The sequence below is a fragment of the Triticum urartu genome, chromosome 5A (assembly GCF_056163025.1).
Source record: "Triticum urartu cultivar PI428250 chromosome 5A, HENAU_Tu73, whole genome shotgun sequence".
In the NCBI taxonomy this organism is placed as follows: Eukaryota; Viridiplantae; Streptophyta; class Magnoliopsida; order Poales; family Poaceae; genus Triticum; species Triticum urartu.
Window position 1 is genome coordinate 450,817,856 of NC_141877.1, and position 17,748 is coordinate 450,835,603.

Consider the following 17,748-nt stretch of genomic DNA (forward strand, 5'->3'; position numbering starts at 1 on the left):
ACCCGGCCGGAAGTATAACCCAGCCGGACTTAGCGATTCATCGGCGACCCGCACTGACCAGACGGTTTACAAGTAACCTGACTGAACATTATGATTCACTTATAACCCGGCGGGCGGGACAGATGAATGACAAGGCCCAAGGCCCGGAAGGCCGGTTTATGTTAATAGTGGGTCGGTTTAAGAGGAAAGGCGTGAGGAATATTTGTCTTACAAGGAGTTATGACCTGGACTTGTATCTGGTTTGTATTAGAAAGTAGACTAGTCCTAATCCTAATAGGACTCCACATGTAACCCGCCCTTCAACATATATAAGGAGAGGCAGGGCTCCCCAAAGAGGGACAAGTAAGAAGAAACAATCTCTAGGGCTAGACATAAAGAGCCGATTTACCGGCGACTCCCTCATGATGATTATGAGACCTAGCCACAAACAGCATGTAGCGTTATTATCGGATGATGTTTCCCGGAGCCCGAAACTGTCTAAATCCTTGTCTTGTGTTGCATCTCTTGATTCCTCTCAACCCCTCTCAAGCTACTACAAAGATGTGTTGGCCTCACGACTAAGTCCTCACAGTAGGACATCTGCCATGACAATTCCATGACAGTTGGCGCCCACCGTGAGGCCAGCGCACGGTGGTGTTGAGTTCTTGGAGGGATCTTCTTCCAGGATCAAGAAGCTTGCAATATGTTAGATGATAAAGTGCATGTACGGAAAAGCATGCAGGATAATCCGATGTGAGACAGCCTTGGACAGAGTCGGTAAATTCATCATTTTGTGAACAATGTCATGATTAACTTCGGAGCTGGTAGTGCGAGATCACAGATGAGAAATTTAGGGTTGCGCGCGTGGCCGCACGTAACCAGGTGATCCATCTGGATCGGGTTCTGCTGCTTACGAAGGTCGCCGAAACCAACAAGAGATTCCTTTCGCACCGTTGCAGAAATCCATCGAAAGCGTCTCACTTTTCGGATCGAAGGAAAAAACTCGCTGCAGCCGCGTGTGGCTCCAAGTCCGAGGGAATCAGTCACACCTTTTTCTAAAAGTGAAGGCCAAGTCAAATCCAAGGAGTAGTACTTTGACCTGGAAATAGAACAAACACGCACGCGAGATTATCTGCTACGTGTGGCTGTGTATACGCACAAGTCCGGAGGAAATTCACAGCGGTGGTAGCAGGCAAATCCAAGGCATATGGTGTTGGTATTTTTATATGTGAAGGCAGAATAGTACAATCAGACTAGATTGAGTACGACTCCCTGGCGCAAAAACCGAGTCGTGCAAATCAATTTGCACTTTTTTCAGAATATCCGTTTGCTATACGGAGAGACAAACCTACAAGGGCACAAGTTCCCAGGCCAATTATTGCCTAAAAGTTCATCCGTTTGCTATACGCGAAGGACTAGGCTAATTCACTATTCCTCAATTGCTAAAGCTATGTTTGGTCAGCTCACAAAAATGCACGTAAAGACTCAGGTTCTGGGAAAGTATAATCTATACAGCAAGGTCCAGATTCATTTTTTGATTATTCTTTTGGTTAAATCAGGCACGAGTCCTATTGAACCGCCTAGAGTTGCCGTATGCCTCTATCGTTTCTGCCTCAATCCGCTGGCCTCGCGCAGCACAATCCGCCGTCTGCCTCTGTCGTTGGTTCTGAGCCGCCCCAAATGATGGAGAACTGAGCGGGCGCCTCGGCCACGTACTCTTGCCCCTCCACGTGAAGACTCAATCAGTCAGACAATTTTCCAATACAGACAAGCCGGCCAGAAGAAAAGAGCAAATTATTTATTAGAAAGCCGGTGTTATATTGCGGGGATGCAGCACGCGCCAACAATGTTCTGCACCGGCGTTCGTCTGTGCCTCGCTATTCAATGGACATGTGTACGAACCGCCGCCCCCGCGGTCTAGTCTACATCAACTCGCCGGACCGCTCTCACGATTGACTCGTCCGACCGTGCGGCTTACCGCGCCTGCGATTGACTCGCCCGTCCACACCGGTTTACAACGCCGCGGCCGGTTCATTCGTCTGCTCCCGCGACCGACTCACCCGTGGTAATCATCAACTCTGCGGTGGATAAATTCCGGCCAAACATACCAGGACGGCTATTAAAAGAAAAAGGGGTGGTATTATACCGCGGAGGCACATTCGGCTGTGCCGCGCAGCTTCACGGACACGCGTATCGCTATCCGGTTTACATCAACACGCTGGCCGACTCGCCCGTCCGCACCACTTTACAACGCCACGGATGACTCGCCCGTTCGCCCTCGCTGCTGGTTCACGCGTCTGTGCCGGTTTACAATGCGAAGGACAACTTGCTCGTCCGCACCATTTTACAATGCCGCGGCTGATTCATCTGTCTGCTCCGGCGGCCGACTCGGCCGTGATTGATTTCAGCTTCACCACAGTGATCATCAACTCCGCGATGGATAATTTCTGGCTTGACATATCAGGTGAAATCCATCCAATATATCTTTATATTACATGTTGATTTCTTTAAAAGAGCAATTACTCTCGCTTGCAAGTTCTCCAATGCAGGACAAGTTGTCTACTGCAAAAGGGACTATTATATCACTGAGTTGTTGAATGACTTATAGTGGTTTATATCGCGGTCAAATATGGAGAATCTCAAGCCAACTCCTCAAGTCGCCTTGAGACTCGGGGGCTACAATGATATGACTCAGCAAATGTTGCCGGTTTTCAGTGAATTCAAGAACCCTAGGATGTTGGAGGGAAAGATAACCCGGTCCCGGAGGCTACTATCATATTGATGGAAGTTTAAAGGCTGTTAGAAAATTTCCGGTTCATCAGGAAGAATTCCGTTTTACAATCCGGTTCAAGGGAAATATGTCTCCCACAAATCTCTGACGCTCTCAATATCCGGTTCAAAATCCCGGTCCAAGAAGAATTTATCTCTTGCAAAAAGTTAAAGGTTGCCGAAGAGGATCTGTTGCCATGACGCGCGGTTCAAACATGGGTTATCCTGCCTTATTGGCTTATCATATTATTGATCACATGGAGGCTTCTATTTATAAAGCGGAGTTCTGATTACATATTAATCCGGCTATCAAGCCAATATTATCATAAGAGCACAGCTCTGGTTACTTCGGTAATCCGGCTATCAAGCCAATATTATCACAAGGGGCCAAAGAGAGTCTGTTGCACAACACAGCTCAAACATGGGTATTGTAGGATCGAAAGTATGTCTAGAGGGTGGGTGATTAGACTACTTGACCAAATAAAAACTTAACCTTTTCCCAATTTTAGTTCTTGGCAGATTTTAGCTATTGTAGGACAAGTCAAGCAATCATCACACAATTCAAGCAAGCATGCAAAGAGTATATTGGCAGCGGAAAGTAAAGCATGCAACTTGCAAGAATGTAAAGGGAAGGGTTTGGAGAATTCAAACGCAATTGGAGACACGGATGTTTTTCCCGTGGTTCGGATAGGTGGTGCTATCCTACATCCACGTTGATGGAGACTTCAACCCACAAGGGTAACGGTTGTGCGAGTCCACGGAGGGCTCCACCCACGAAGGGTAACGGTTGCGCGAGTCCACGGAGGGCTCCACCCACGAAGGGTCCACGAAGAAGCAACCACCCACAAATCGTCCACGAAGAAGCAACCTTGTCTATCCCACCATGGCCATCGCCCACGAAGGACTTGCCTCACTAGTGGTAGATCTTCACGAAGTAGGCGATCTCCTTGCCCTTACAAACTCCTTGGTTCAACTCCACAATCTTGTCGGAGGCTCCCAAGTGACACCTAGCCAATCTAGGAGACACCACTCTCCAAGAAGTAACAAATGGTGTGTAGGTAATGAACTCCTTGCTCTTGTGCTTCAAATGATAGTCTCCCCAACACTCAACTCTCTCTCTCATAGGATTTGGATCTGGTGGAAAGAAGATTTGAGTGGAAAGCAACTTGGGGAAGGCTAGAGATCAAGATTCATATGGTAGGAATGGAATATCTTGGTCTCAACACATGAGTAGGTGGTTCTCTCTCAGAACATATGAGTTGGAATTGTGTATGTGTTCTGATGGCTCTCTCCATGAATGAAGAGGAGGTGGAGGGGTATATATAGCCTCCACACAAAATCCAACCGTTACACACAGTTTTCCAATCTCGGTGGGACCGAATCAACAAACTCGGTCGGACCGAAAAGGTAAACCTAGTGACCGTTAGAGATTTTCGGTGGGACTGACATGCAACTCGGTAGGACCGATATGGTTAGGGTTTGGGCATAACGTAATCTCGGTGAGACCGATTACACAAACTCGGTGAGACCGATTTTGGTAATTAGCTAACCAGAGAGTTGGTCAGGCAAACTTGGTGGGACCGATTTGCTCTTTCGGTGAGACCGAAAAGTTACAAAAAGGAAACACTGAATTTACATTGCAATCTCGGTGGGACCGATTCGCTCTTTCGGTGAGACCGAAAAGTTACGAAAGGGAAACAGAGAGTTTGCAATCCCATCTCGGTGAGACCGAGATCCCTATCGGTAGAACCGATTTGCTAGGGTTTGGTAGTGACTTATGACAAGTGAAACTCGGTGGCGCCGGATAGAAAGAATCGGTATGACCGAGTTTGGTTTAGGGTTTAGGTCATATGTGGATATGGGAAAGTAGTTGAGGGTTTTGGAGCATATCACTAAGCACATGAAGCAAGAGGCTCATTAAGCAACACCTCATCCCTCCTTGATAGTATTGGCTTTTCCTAAAGACTCAATGTGATCTTGGATCACTAAAATATAAAATGAAGAGTCTTGAGCTTTTGAGCTTGAGCCAATCCTTTGTCCTTAGCATTTTGAGGGTTCCACGTTCACATCCATGCCATGCCAATCATTGAGCTTTCCTGAAATAATCATCTTGGAATAGCATTAGCTCAATGAGCTATATGTTGTTATGAATTACCAAAACCACCTAGGGATAGTTGCACTTTCAATCTCCCCCTTTTTGGTAATTGATTACAACATATAGATCAAAGCTTCGACAAATGATAATAAGCATGAATTATATCGTCGCTTTGAGAAGTATGTGACAAGTAAGAGCTCCCCCTAAATTTGTGCATATTTAAAATTTGCTTTGGACTGCAAATGCACAAAGAGTTAGAGTCATGGGTTACTCTTCCATATCACATACATCTTGGTGGAGCGCTTAAAATGATAAGAATGAAATACATGCACTCATCATCAAGAATAGTGAATGATCACATAAGATAGATAAGATGATAATATTAAGCAAACATTAAGTGTAGCTTATGATCAAACACATGATCATCAATGTCTCACGAGCAATGACATAGTATCTCAAGCACTCAAAAGCAAACAAAGTTTGAAAAACTACCAAATAAAACAAGAGAGAATAAAAGCAACACTCTCTCTCTCGAAGCCTATGATCTATACATTTTTCTCCCCCTTTGGCAACAAGTTACCAAAAAGTTCCTAGAAAATGCATAGTGCTAAATCGACACTCAGGCTTGATCTTCTGGTGGTGGTGGAGTCCGGAGCACTCCAAGGACGAAGCCTTCTGTAGACGTGGTTGGAGTTGAGGCTGAAGTAGATGCTGGAGCTGGTGGAACTGAGGCTGTAGCTGGTGCAGAAGTGGTGGCTCTGGTGTCAGCAACTGGCACAGCATGTGATCTCTGAGCTCTTGGCACTCTGGCAAATGCATCAGTTGTAGTCTTGCCTCTCCTCTCCTGCATGTCATCCTGAAGTTGTTCCACTACAAACTGAATCTCTGTTACTTTGACATCCAAGTCATAGAACTTTTGTTCCATGATCCTCTCTAAGCTCTGTTGATTCTGAGTGAGGGTGGCCAGCCCTTGCTCAATCCTCAGTGTGGATGCAATCAAGTAACCAAGCTGCTCTTTTTTGGTTTTCAAGAAATACTCAGATGCCTCCTCTTGAGTTGGCATCTTGGCAGCTTTCTCCTTCCTTGCCTTCTCCTTCTTTGCTTGTGCTTGTGCAGACGATGGTTCATTCTCAGTCATAACAACTTGATTATCTTCAAAATCTGGACGGATGGGCAGGTGTTCCTTGTCCAATAAGTATATGCCCGTGCCCATCTTGGAGTTGATGAGCTCCTGAATCTGTGGGGCATATCCACAGCTCCTCTTCTGATCAGCTGCTGTCCTCTTAATGGTCTCTACCATGAGGCTCATCACCTTGAACTTCTGTGGCACATCAAATATATGAAGCAAATTGATCGCATGGCCTCTGATCATATTGTGATCACCTGACTTGGGCAACAAGGTGTGCCTCAGTATCCAATTTATGCTTGGCAGCCCTGACAGAAGATAGTGTACTGAGCCAAACTTGAAAGTATCAAGTGCTTCATTTGGAATTTCCTTGTACATGTTGGTCATAGAGTTGTGGTCCATCTTCTTCTTGGCATAGATATCCAAGTCATCTTCATTTTCCTCTGGGGCATTGATCAACTTTGCCCATTCCTCAACAGTTGATTGGTACCTTGTACCTTCAGACATCCATGTTATCCTTCCATCTGGGTAGAAGTGTGCTGTGGAGTAGAATTGCATAATGAGCTCCTCGTTCCACTTTGTGAGCTTCTGCCCAACAAAGTCTGCAACTCCACAAGCACTAAAGCTGTCAATCACACCAGGATAGTGTTCCTCATTTTCCTTCATGTAGGTCCAGTCGACCCATCTCATGTCACAAACAATGGGCTTCTTATCAAGCAAAACTGTCTCATAGAAGTCCTGTTGTTCCTTAGTGTGGAACCTGTAATCAACAGCAGTTCTTCTCCTTGAAGCATATGGATCTGCTTCTCTCCACTTCCTCCGCCCTGAGTCTCTTCTGAGCTTCATGTCCTCAGCCACAGGATGAGCATCATTGTGGTCTGGGATCTTGGGCTTGAGCTTTCTCAGAACATGCCCTTCATCATCTTCTTCAGCAGCTTCAGGCACTAGGGCCTTGTTCTTCTCAGTTGCAGGTATGCTTCTCGTATTTCTCTTTGGGGCAGACTTGGGCTTGGAGGCAGCTTTGGGTGCTTCTTTGGGCTTGGATGCAGCAGCACCTGATCTTATTGCATCACCCATAAGCTTAGGTGCCTTAGGTGCTGGTGCAACAACCTCTTCTTCTTCCTCTTCTTCCATGATGGAAGCCTTTCCAAGCACTTTGGCTACGGTCTTCTTCACCCTTTCCTTTCTTTTCTTGCCTTCAGCAACAACTGGCTCTATGGGTGCAGGCTTTTTAGGAATCTGAGTTGAAACTCTGGCCTTTGGCATAGGCTGCCTACCTGCTGGCCTTTTGATCTTTAAGCCTGGCTTTGTGCCCTGTGCTGGCTCAACTCTCTTTGATGTGGCTTCCTCTTCCTCTGCCACATAATCTTCATCCTCAGAATCTGAAGTTCTCTTCTTTCTCTGTCTGGTGGCAGCTTTAGGCAGATTGCTAGGAGTACTTCTGCTACCATCATCTGAAGAACTTGAGGGACTAGTGCCCTCACTCATCTACACTTGCTGTTCTGACATGTTCTGGCTGTCACTTTGGTTTGACATGATGAACAAGCTGACTGCTGACCCTGTGAATAGTTTATAGATGAGGTAGAATAGATGAGCATCACAAAATGCAGAGATTTTTGCAAAAGAATGATCCAAAAACTTAGTTTTAGTTTCCCACTGAAATCATCTCGGATCTACCGATTTTTAAACTCGGTGATACCGAAGCAGTTTTGGCACCTAAACTAGTGAACTCGGTCAGACCGAGTCACAGTTCGGTGGCACCGAGACTGCTAGGGTTTCACAGAGTTCCAAAATCGGTCACACCGATAAGTAATTCTCGGTTAGACCGAGTCTCACTTGTGCAATGGCATGAGCCAAATCGGTGGGACCGAGTTTTTCAACTTGGTGGGTCCGAGATGGTTTCGGCGGAAACCTAACCCTAAATTTTTCGAATCAAACCTAATCTACGAGCGCATTGACTGGATAGGAGTGTTTCAATCGTGGCAAGAATCATTAAGAACACAATGTGCTAGGAATCGGACGGGGAATAGCACTGTGATCGAGTCCATACCCTAGTTCGGCGGAGACTCTCTACGGCAGCAACGGCGGGGTAGAATTCCCGTTGACGGCGACGGAGACCAGCGACTGGAGGCGGCTAGCGGCGAGGAGACGATCCGGAGACCAAGTTGGCAGAGCAGGCTATCGCGCGGGCGAAGGGGTTCGGAGAAATTTCCAAAAAATTTCCCGTGACAATATATAGCCCGACCCTGTCGGTGTGACCGAGTGGAACAACTCGGTGGCACCGAGATGCAAAACTGTATACAGTTGTTGCAACTCGGTGTGACCGAATGGTTCAAATCGGTTGCACCGAGATCGAAAATTCAGATCAACTTAATGATCTCGGTAGGACCGAAAGTAGGGTATCGGTCAGACCGAGAATCATAAAGAGGTTTTGGAAGTTTAAGTCTATGACGAATCGGGGACTCCGAGCGCTCCTCACACAGAGTGGTTCGAATCGGACTTGATCAAATTTTGTGATGTAGCATGAATAGAGTTTGAGACGAGAAAAGCATAGATAGCTAGAGGAGGTTCTTAGGCATTCTTGTCCATCCACTTGGCAAAAGGAAATAAAACCAAACAATCAAAACAACAAGTGGATGTCCTCGAATGAGTAAAATATGCAACCAGCATGCTCACACAATAAGATGGCAAATGAAATATGTGACAAGGCATGCACAACCAATTCTAGCATCTATCAAGCAATTTGCGATGACAAGGTCATCTATATATGAGTATATTGACTTAGGAGTCAAGTGAGAACACTTGATCATAGGTCATACTCATCCTTTAAGCTCAAGTGGGGTTACCACTTTTACATAAAGCATTGTTGTGTTCACATCTTTAGAGTTACTTAGCTCAAGTCTTAGAGTAAAGCTCCCCCTAGATGTGATATCCCCCCTTAGAGGGATGAACTAACCTCGGGTTTTGTCGATGATGACTTCATGTAGATGTTGAAGATGTGGATGCTCAATGTTGATGTAGATCACTTGGAGCTATCCATTTGAGTGAATTGCACTTTCAATACCTACATGGGTTAGTCCCACAAGGAACAAACAAGGATATCCATAGACATAGAGTGATGCACACACAAGATGATGTCCATGAAAACTTTTAGGTTACCTTGTCCCTTGTCTTACCAACAAGAGGGTTTGTGACTCCTTGAACTAGTGCAAGATGTGGAAGTTGATTGCACTTGTTCTTGCCAAAATGATAAGAGTGAAGTATGTTGGTGGAGTCACCCTCAAGAACTCTCTAGTTCTTCTTCTTTTGGATCCACACCATCTTGATGGGAATCCTTGGAGTTGTAGTCGTACTTGATGAAGTGGAACTTGAAGTAGTCTTGGGAATCCACTTGACTAAGGTATTAGGAGCTTCTTCAAATGCATCAATTTCCTCTTGAAGCTTGTCCTTGCCTTTTTGATTGTAGTCTTGTGGTGGAAGATCATCTTGAGCTTGTGTCCCCTTGAAAGAAGTATCATACTTCTCTTGTTGAGGAACAAACTTTGTCTTGGGGTATTGATGTTCTTCCCACTCAACTCCATTGGCATTGAACTTTCGTTCAAAACCAACACCTTGATTCTTCCGGTGCATTCCTTGCTTGCGCACAATTTCCTCGAATTGCTTACTCCCGGCAAGGTTTTTGTACACTCCTTTCTCTATAATTCCCTTCAATAAGCTATTTTCTTGCTCAAGTGTAACTTGGCTAAGAGAATCATTAGTGGAATCAAGAGAACTACTAGAAGCAACAATATTGGATTTAGCATGATCATTGTTACTGCTAGAGGAAGAATCTTTCTTGTTCTTGTTACTAGACTTGACTTGAGGCATGTAAGTGGATAAGAGTAAACGCTTGGAAATGTAAGGAGAACTTTTCTTGCGGAGATCATCATTGATTGCTTTTAAGAACTCATGCTCTTGCTCAAGATTGAGCTTTTCAAAGCGTAATTTCTCATGAGCTCTTAAAAGTTCTCGATGATCTTCGAAGATAGTTTCATGAGCTAACTTAAGAGTGTTTAGTTCTTTAGTTAGAGACTCAATCTTCTCCTTATCATTGTCATTCGTTTTATCTTGATTAGCATGATTAATTGACGTTTCATCATAGTATTCATCACTAGAGTTGTCAACAAGCAAATCATCACCTAACAAGTCATCTTCATCACTATTCAAATCAACATACTCGGGGTGTGTTACCTTAGGACCTTTGGTCATGAAGCATCTTCCAATTCCTTCACTTGGTGAGTCAATTATGTCGTAGGAGTTGGTTGACACAAGTGCTAGACCGGCAACACCTTCATCTTGAGTATCTTCGGAGTCGGAGTGATAACTTCTCTCGGAGTGGCTGTCGGAGTCGGAGCCGGATACCCATTCACCAACATGAGCTTGATGTCTTCGTTTTGTGTAGCTCCTTGATGATTTTTCCTTCCTTTCCGAATCCTTGCTTCTCCGTGAGTATCTTCATTCATAACGATCATCTCTACTCCTTCTCTCTCTTGGTGGTGATTCTTTGCTTCTTCTTTTTGGAGAATCTTCTCTTCTCTTGTAGGGAGCCGTACACTCATTGGAATAGTGTCCGGGTCTTCCACAACTGTAGCAGTTTCGCTCTCGACTAGAAGATCTTTTGTCATTGTAGGACCTTGACTTGAAGCTTCTATCTTTGCTTCTACTCGTGTAGAACCTGTTGAAGTTCTTCACCATTAAGCTCAATTCTTCATTGAAGTTTTGTTTCTCACTTGATGATGTAGGGGCTTCACATGAGGCTTTGTAGGCACCACTTGATTTGTTGTGAAGTTCCTCTTTATCCTTAAGTGACATCTCATGAGCAACAATTCTTCCAATCACCTCCGTTGGCTTGAGATCTTTGTAATTGGGCATCATTTGGATCAATGTGCACACGGTATCATATTTTCCATCCAAGTCTCTTAGAATCTTCTTGATGATGAATCTATCGGTCATCTCTTCACTTCCTAAGCCGGCAATCTCATTTGTGATGAGAGCAAGCCTAGAGTACATTTCAGCGACACCTTCACCATCCTTCATTTTTAACTTGTCAAGTTGACTTTGAAGCACATCCAACTTGGATTCCTTGACGGAGTCGGTACCTTCGTGCGTATCAATCAAAGTGTCCCAAATTTCCTTTGCATTCTCAAGACGGCTGATTTTGTTGAATTCTTCGGGGCACAATGCGTTGAAGAGAATATCACAAGCTTGAGCATTGTATTGCAACATCTTCAACTCATCTGCGGCAGCTTCACGGTTTGGTTCTTTCCCATCAAAGAAGTCACCTTGCAAACCAACACACACAATAGCCCAAACGGCGGGGTTATGTCCAAGAATATGCATTTTCATTTTATGCTTCCAACTAGCAAAATTAGTACCATCAAAGTAAGGACCTCTACGGTGATAATTTCCCTCGCTAGACGCCATACTCTCCTAGGTTGTGAAACCAAGGCTATGACCACCAAAAGCTATGGAGATCAAAGCAAATGGAGACCAAAGCTCTGATACCACTTGTAGGATCAAAAGTATGTCTAGAGGGGGGTGATTAGACTACTTGACCAAATAAAAACTTAACCTTTTCCCAATTTTAGTTCTTGGCAGATTTTAGCTATTGTAGGACAAGTCAAGCAATCATCACACAATTCAAGCAAGCATGCAAAGAGTATATTGGCAGCGGAAAGTAAAGCATGCAACTTGCAAGAATGTAAAGGGAAGGGTTTGGAGAATTCAAACGCAATTGGGGACACGGATGTTTTTCCCGTGGTTCGGATAGGTGGTGCTATCCTACATCCACGTTGATGGAGACTTCAACCCACGAAGGGTAACGGTTGCGCGAGTCCACGGAGGGCTCCACCCACGAAGGGTAACGGTTGCGCGAGTCCACGGAGGGCTCCACCCACGAAGGGTCCACGAAGAAGCAACCACCCACAAAGGGTCCACGAAGAAGCAACCTTGTCTATCCCACCATGGCCATCGCCCACGAAGGACTTGCCTCACTAGCGGTAGATCTTCACGAAGTAGGCGATCTCCTTGCCCGTACAAACTCCTTGGTTCAACTCCACAATCTTTTCGGAGGCTCCCAAGTGACACCTAGCCAATCTAGGAGACACCACTCTCCAAGAAGTAACAAATGGTGTGTAGGTAATGAACTCCTTGCTCTTGTGCTTCAAATTATAGTCTCCCCAACACTCAACTCTCTCTCATAGGATTTGGATCTGGTGGAAAGAAGATTTGAGTGGAAAGCAACTTGGGGAAGGCTAGAGATCAAGATTCATATGGTAGGAATGGAATATCTTGGTCTCAACACATGAGTAGGTGGTTCTCTCTCAGAACATATGAGTTGGAATTGTGTATGTGTTCTGATGGCTCTCTCCATGAATGAAGAGGAGGTGGAGGGGTATATATAGCCTCCACACAAAATCCAACCGTTACACGCAGTTTTCCAATCTCGGTGGGACCGAATCAACAAACTCGGTCGGACCGAAAAGGTAAACCTAGTGACCGTTAGAGATTTTCGGTGGGACTGACATGCAACTCGGTAGGACCGATATGGTTAGGGTTTGGGCATAACGTAATCTCGGTGAGACCGATTGCACAAACTCGGTGAGACCGATTTTGGTAATTAGCTAACCAGAGAGTTGGTCAGGAAAACTCGGTGGGACCGATTTGCTCTTTCGGTGAGACTGAAAAGTTACAAAAAGGAAACACTGAATTTACATTGCAATCTCGGTGGGACCGATTCGCTCTTTCGGTGAGACCGAAAAGTTACGAAAGGGAAACAGAGAGTTTGCAATCCCATCTCGGTGAGACCGAGATCCCTATCGGTAGAACCGATTTGCTAGGGTTTGGTAGTGGCTTATGACAAGTGAAACTCGGTGGCGCCGGATAGAAAGAATCGGTATGACCGAGTTTGGCTTAGGGTTTAGGTCATATGTGGATATGGGAAAGTAGTTGAGGGTTTTGGAGCATATCACTAAGCACATGAAGCAAGAGGCTCATTAAGCAACACCTCATCCCTCCTTGATAGTATTGCATTTTCCTAAAGACTCAATGTGATCTTGGATCACTAAAATATAAAATGAAGATTCTTGAGCTTTTGAGCTTGAGCCAATCCTTTGTCCTTAGCATTTTGAGGGTTCCACTTTCACATCCATGCCATGCCAATCATTGAGCTTTCCTGAAATAATCATCTTGGAATAGCATTAGCTCAATGAGCCATATGTTGTTATGAATTACCAAAACCACCTAGGGATAGTTGCACTTTCAGGTATCCCTTGAGCACAGCTCACAATATCACTTGGGGGCTATGTTCGAACCATAGTCACACCTCTTGATAGGCTTAAGGCCACCAGGGAAATCATTTGGGGGCTCTGGTCGTATCCGAACCATAGTCACACCTCTTGATAGGCATAAGGGCACCAGGGAAATCACTTGGGGGCTTGGTCGTATCCGAACCATAGCTACACCTCTTGATAGGCATAAGGCCACCAGGGAAATCACTTGGGGCTATGGGTTCGAACCATAGTTACACCTCTTGATAGGCATAAGGGCACTAGGGAAATCACTTGGGGGCTTGGTCGTATTCGAACCATAGCTACACCTTTTGATCGGCGCAATGCCACAATTATGACTACATGGGGGCTCTGGTCGTATCCGAACCATAGCTTAAACCCTCTTGATCATACATATACATCATCATATATTGCATCATACGTTGCATCATCATTACATCATCATAGCATATATCATATGTGCATGGATATACCGGCGTTCATTAACCCACCTTGACTTTCAACAGCAAGTTGTTTATACATGATCACTTATAATCGAGCGCTTATTAACCCGGTCTGGTTTTGACTATAAATCACCAGTGTTATATATGGATAATCCGGTGTTTATCACAACCCGGTACAGTTTTATCATAAACCGGCACAATATGGGAGGAGTTATCAGTACTCATGATTAGGGTTATCGCCCTTACTACAAAAGTTGGTCAACCAACGATGTGATTCAATGTCATAGAAACATGTTGAATAAAGCATGATTATAAATCACCGGTGTTTATTAACCCGCCCTGGCTTTCGACTATAAGTCGCCAGTCTAATGCTAAATTATCCGGTGTTTATTAAACCGGCCTGGCTTGGGACTATAAGTCGCCAGTATATATCTGGATTGCGCCATTGGAATCATGCGCTCATAAATCATTGGATTATATTATTCAAATCTTCAAATAGCCAACATGGCTGGCTTTTATTATGGTTATCAATAACCAGTATTATGATTAAGGTTTTTAAAGTCGCTTTAGCACAATGGTTATTATTTTATCAATGGATATGATTTATTCTACAATTGAAGGAATAGTCCCGAGTCGCTGCAGGCTTACGACCCGGCACTTGGGGGCTACATTATTCAAATTGAGATTACATCAAATATGCAAGTCCCATGTCACTGCCAGCATGCACCATGACACTTGGGGGCTAATGCAAAGTCATTATTTGCTCACCTTATTGAAGACCCGACTCATCACATCGTAATGAGCCGGCCCTTGGGGGCTACCAATTGCTCCTGTCAAAAATTTAAGGTACACAAGTCTTAATCCATTATATTGAAGGATCCACTGCTCAGTTGGTAAAGCACAAAAGATCTTAACCTTATGGATGTGGATTCAAACCCCATGATGGGGGGTACATCATATGAAGTTATTTTCAATGAAGTATACATATATATATAAAGTCCCAGCTCGGTATTATCTTACTAAGCCGGCCCTTGGGGGCTACACGTTGCTGTTCAATTCTACATGATCATATTTATAAAGTCTCTGCTCATTATTGCTTAATGACCCGGCCCTTGGGGGCTACACTGGTTGAAGTTTTTTAAGCATCGGGCAATTACAAGTCCCAAGTTGCTGCAAGCATGACAACCCGGCACTTGGGGGCTACATAACATGGAATATTCAGTTGTGACTAGTGACTGAGATGAACAATCTGGATTTCTTCAAGGTGGCAACATTTATATTGAAACAAGTCTTAAGCTATCACTTTGTTTTGCTCAAAACTTGGGGGATACAAGTAATATGGATATAAGGGAGAAAAATCTTCAAATTCTCAGTTTGGAATAAACCAGATTGACCCGGTGTCTGCAACAATCATAACCCGGTGTCATCAAATACTCATGAACCGGTGTTGGCAACAATCATAAACCGAAATTATCAGTTTTATAACCGGTGATTTTGGAAATCATAGCTCGGCAAATTCTACAGTTTCAAACCGGCTGGATATCAGTTGAATATTTCAAAGACCAACATTTTGGTTAAGTCAGAGCATTGAAGGCCGATTCAAATGGATTCTTTATTTACAATATTTATTCTACAAAGTAAATTGACTATCAAGCTGGTCTATTGACCCGGATGTTCTAGAAGGAGGAAATGACAAGGACTTAAGGATGATCAGGTGCCGATTTACAAGAATTCTTAACCCGAAGCACAACCTGTCAAATTTGTTCTTGTGTTTATTTTGCAGCATAAGTTTACCATGGATAATTCCAAGCTAAACTTGGGGGCTAATGTCGGGGATATAGCCCGCGGCGTAACCCGGCCAGAAGTATAACCCGGCCGGACTTGGCGATTCACCGGCGACCCACACTGACCAGACGGTTTACAAGTAACCTGACTGAACATTATGATTCACTGGTAACCCGGCGGGCAGGATAGACGGATGACAAGGCCCAAGGCCCAGAAGGCCGGTTTATGTTAATAGTGGGCTGGTTTAAGAGGAAAGGTGTGAGGAATATTTGTCTTACAAGGAGTTAAGACCTGGACTTGTATCCGGTTTGTATTAGAAAGTAGACTAGTCCTAATCCTAATAGGACTCCACATGTAACCCGCCCCTTAAACATATATAAGAAGGGGCAGGGCTCCCCAAAGAGGGACAAGCAAGAAGAAACAACCTCTAGGGCTAGACATAAAGAGCCGGTTTACTAGCGACTCCCTCATGATGATAATGAGACCTAGCCACAAACAACATGTAGGGTTATTGCCGGATGATGTTTCCCGGGGCCCGAAGATGTCTAAATCCTTGTCTTGTGTTGCGTCTCTCGATTCCTCTCAACCCCTCTCAAGCTACTACAAAGATGTGTTGGCCTCATGACTAAGTCGTCATAGTAGGACATCTGCCATGACAATTCCACGACAGTTGGCGCCCACCGTGGGGCCAGCGCATGATGGTGTTGACTTGACCCGTTGCTGGGTCTCGTGGCGGGTCATCCCTCTAAGCCACCGATCCAAATTGATGTATGACTATGGAGGAGGCCTAGATGACTCTCTTCGTCACAGCTCCGTTCAGCTAACTGAAGAAGATATTGTTTCAATGTCAACCCTTCTGGTGAATGGCAAATATGAAGATGCAGTGAAGTCGGGTTAAACCCCTTCTGCAAACTTAACCCGGTGCCAGAGGTAAAAAAACCATGACCTCTTTCTCTTTGTATTTTCCTCAACAGTTTTAAATACCTGCATGACCTTTTATCTTGTTTACTTGTTTATAGGCCAGATCTGACTTCTGGAAAGCCAAGTATGACCATGAAGCCGCCAAGAAGGCTAGAGCCACCGCCATAGCCGCCAAGAAGATGACCCGGAAGTCGAAGAAGAAAAAGAGCACCGCTGAGGACTTGTTAAAGCTTGATGATGATTCTGAGTCAGAGGTAGCCCTTGACTCCCTTGGCCAGTTTTTTAATAACCTTATTGACATTAACTATTGCCAGGATGACACGGGGGCCAGTCAGGCTGTAGAAGAAGAGGTAACTATTTCCTCTGACTCAGCCCATTTGCCAAGACAGAAACTTTGACTAGTAACCCGGAAAGTAAGGTTTTCGCACCCTTTAGCTTATTTGGACCCTCATTTTCTTTTGAAAAAGCAGCAACGTGAGAGCCGCCGTCAGGCCCGGAACGATGATGAACCGCCTTCCATTGTACAACAAACTCCTCGGAAACGCCAGAATGAGGTCTCTTTTATCTTCATCTTCTGCTTTTATTAATGAGTCTATTCTCTTGTATTACTGACGTTATTTTACCTTTTGTAGGAGGTTTCTCGCTCTTCTGGCGACTCATTGCAGACTCAATTTCCAGCTTTCAAGACTGCCCCTGGGTAAGGAAAAAAATCATCTTTCCTCTACGTCGTTCAAACTACATTATTGTACTTAATTGTCTCATAAAATCTTTCTTAGTGGTCAAGCCAAATCTAAGAAGGCCAAAGTGATTAAACCAGCGGAAGACCCGTCAATTCTTGCACCTGAACCGGCCGTGCCAACTTCTCCCCCTCGAACTCAAGCACCAGAAGACCTGGCTGCCAATACTCAATTGGATCCTCCTGAGCCGTCAGCTGATGACACCGTTGTTAACCCCTCTACTGCCAGACCATCCAGTTCAGCTAACCCGCCATCATCTTCTGAACATGATGTTCTGGTCACTGGTAGCCGTTTTGTTGAACCGGGGACTCCTACTGTGTTAGCTCGGCACACTGCTAAACAAGAAGCCTTGGAGAGATAGAAAGTGTGTTTTGATATCTCTAACTACACTCATCTGAATGCTACTAACATATTGTCCGTCTATCTTAGCCATGTTCACTCCAGCCGTGAGTCAGAAATTGAAATAGTCAAGCAACTGCAGCTGAAATATGAGGTATGTTCTCCGGTTTACTTATACTCTGCCAGCCCCCAAGTCTTCAGATGATGAACCTGAATGATCTGGAGA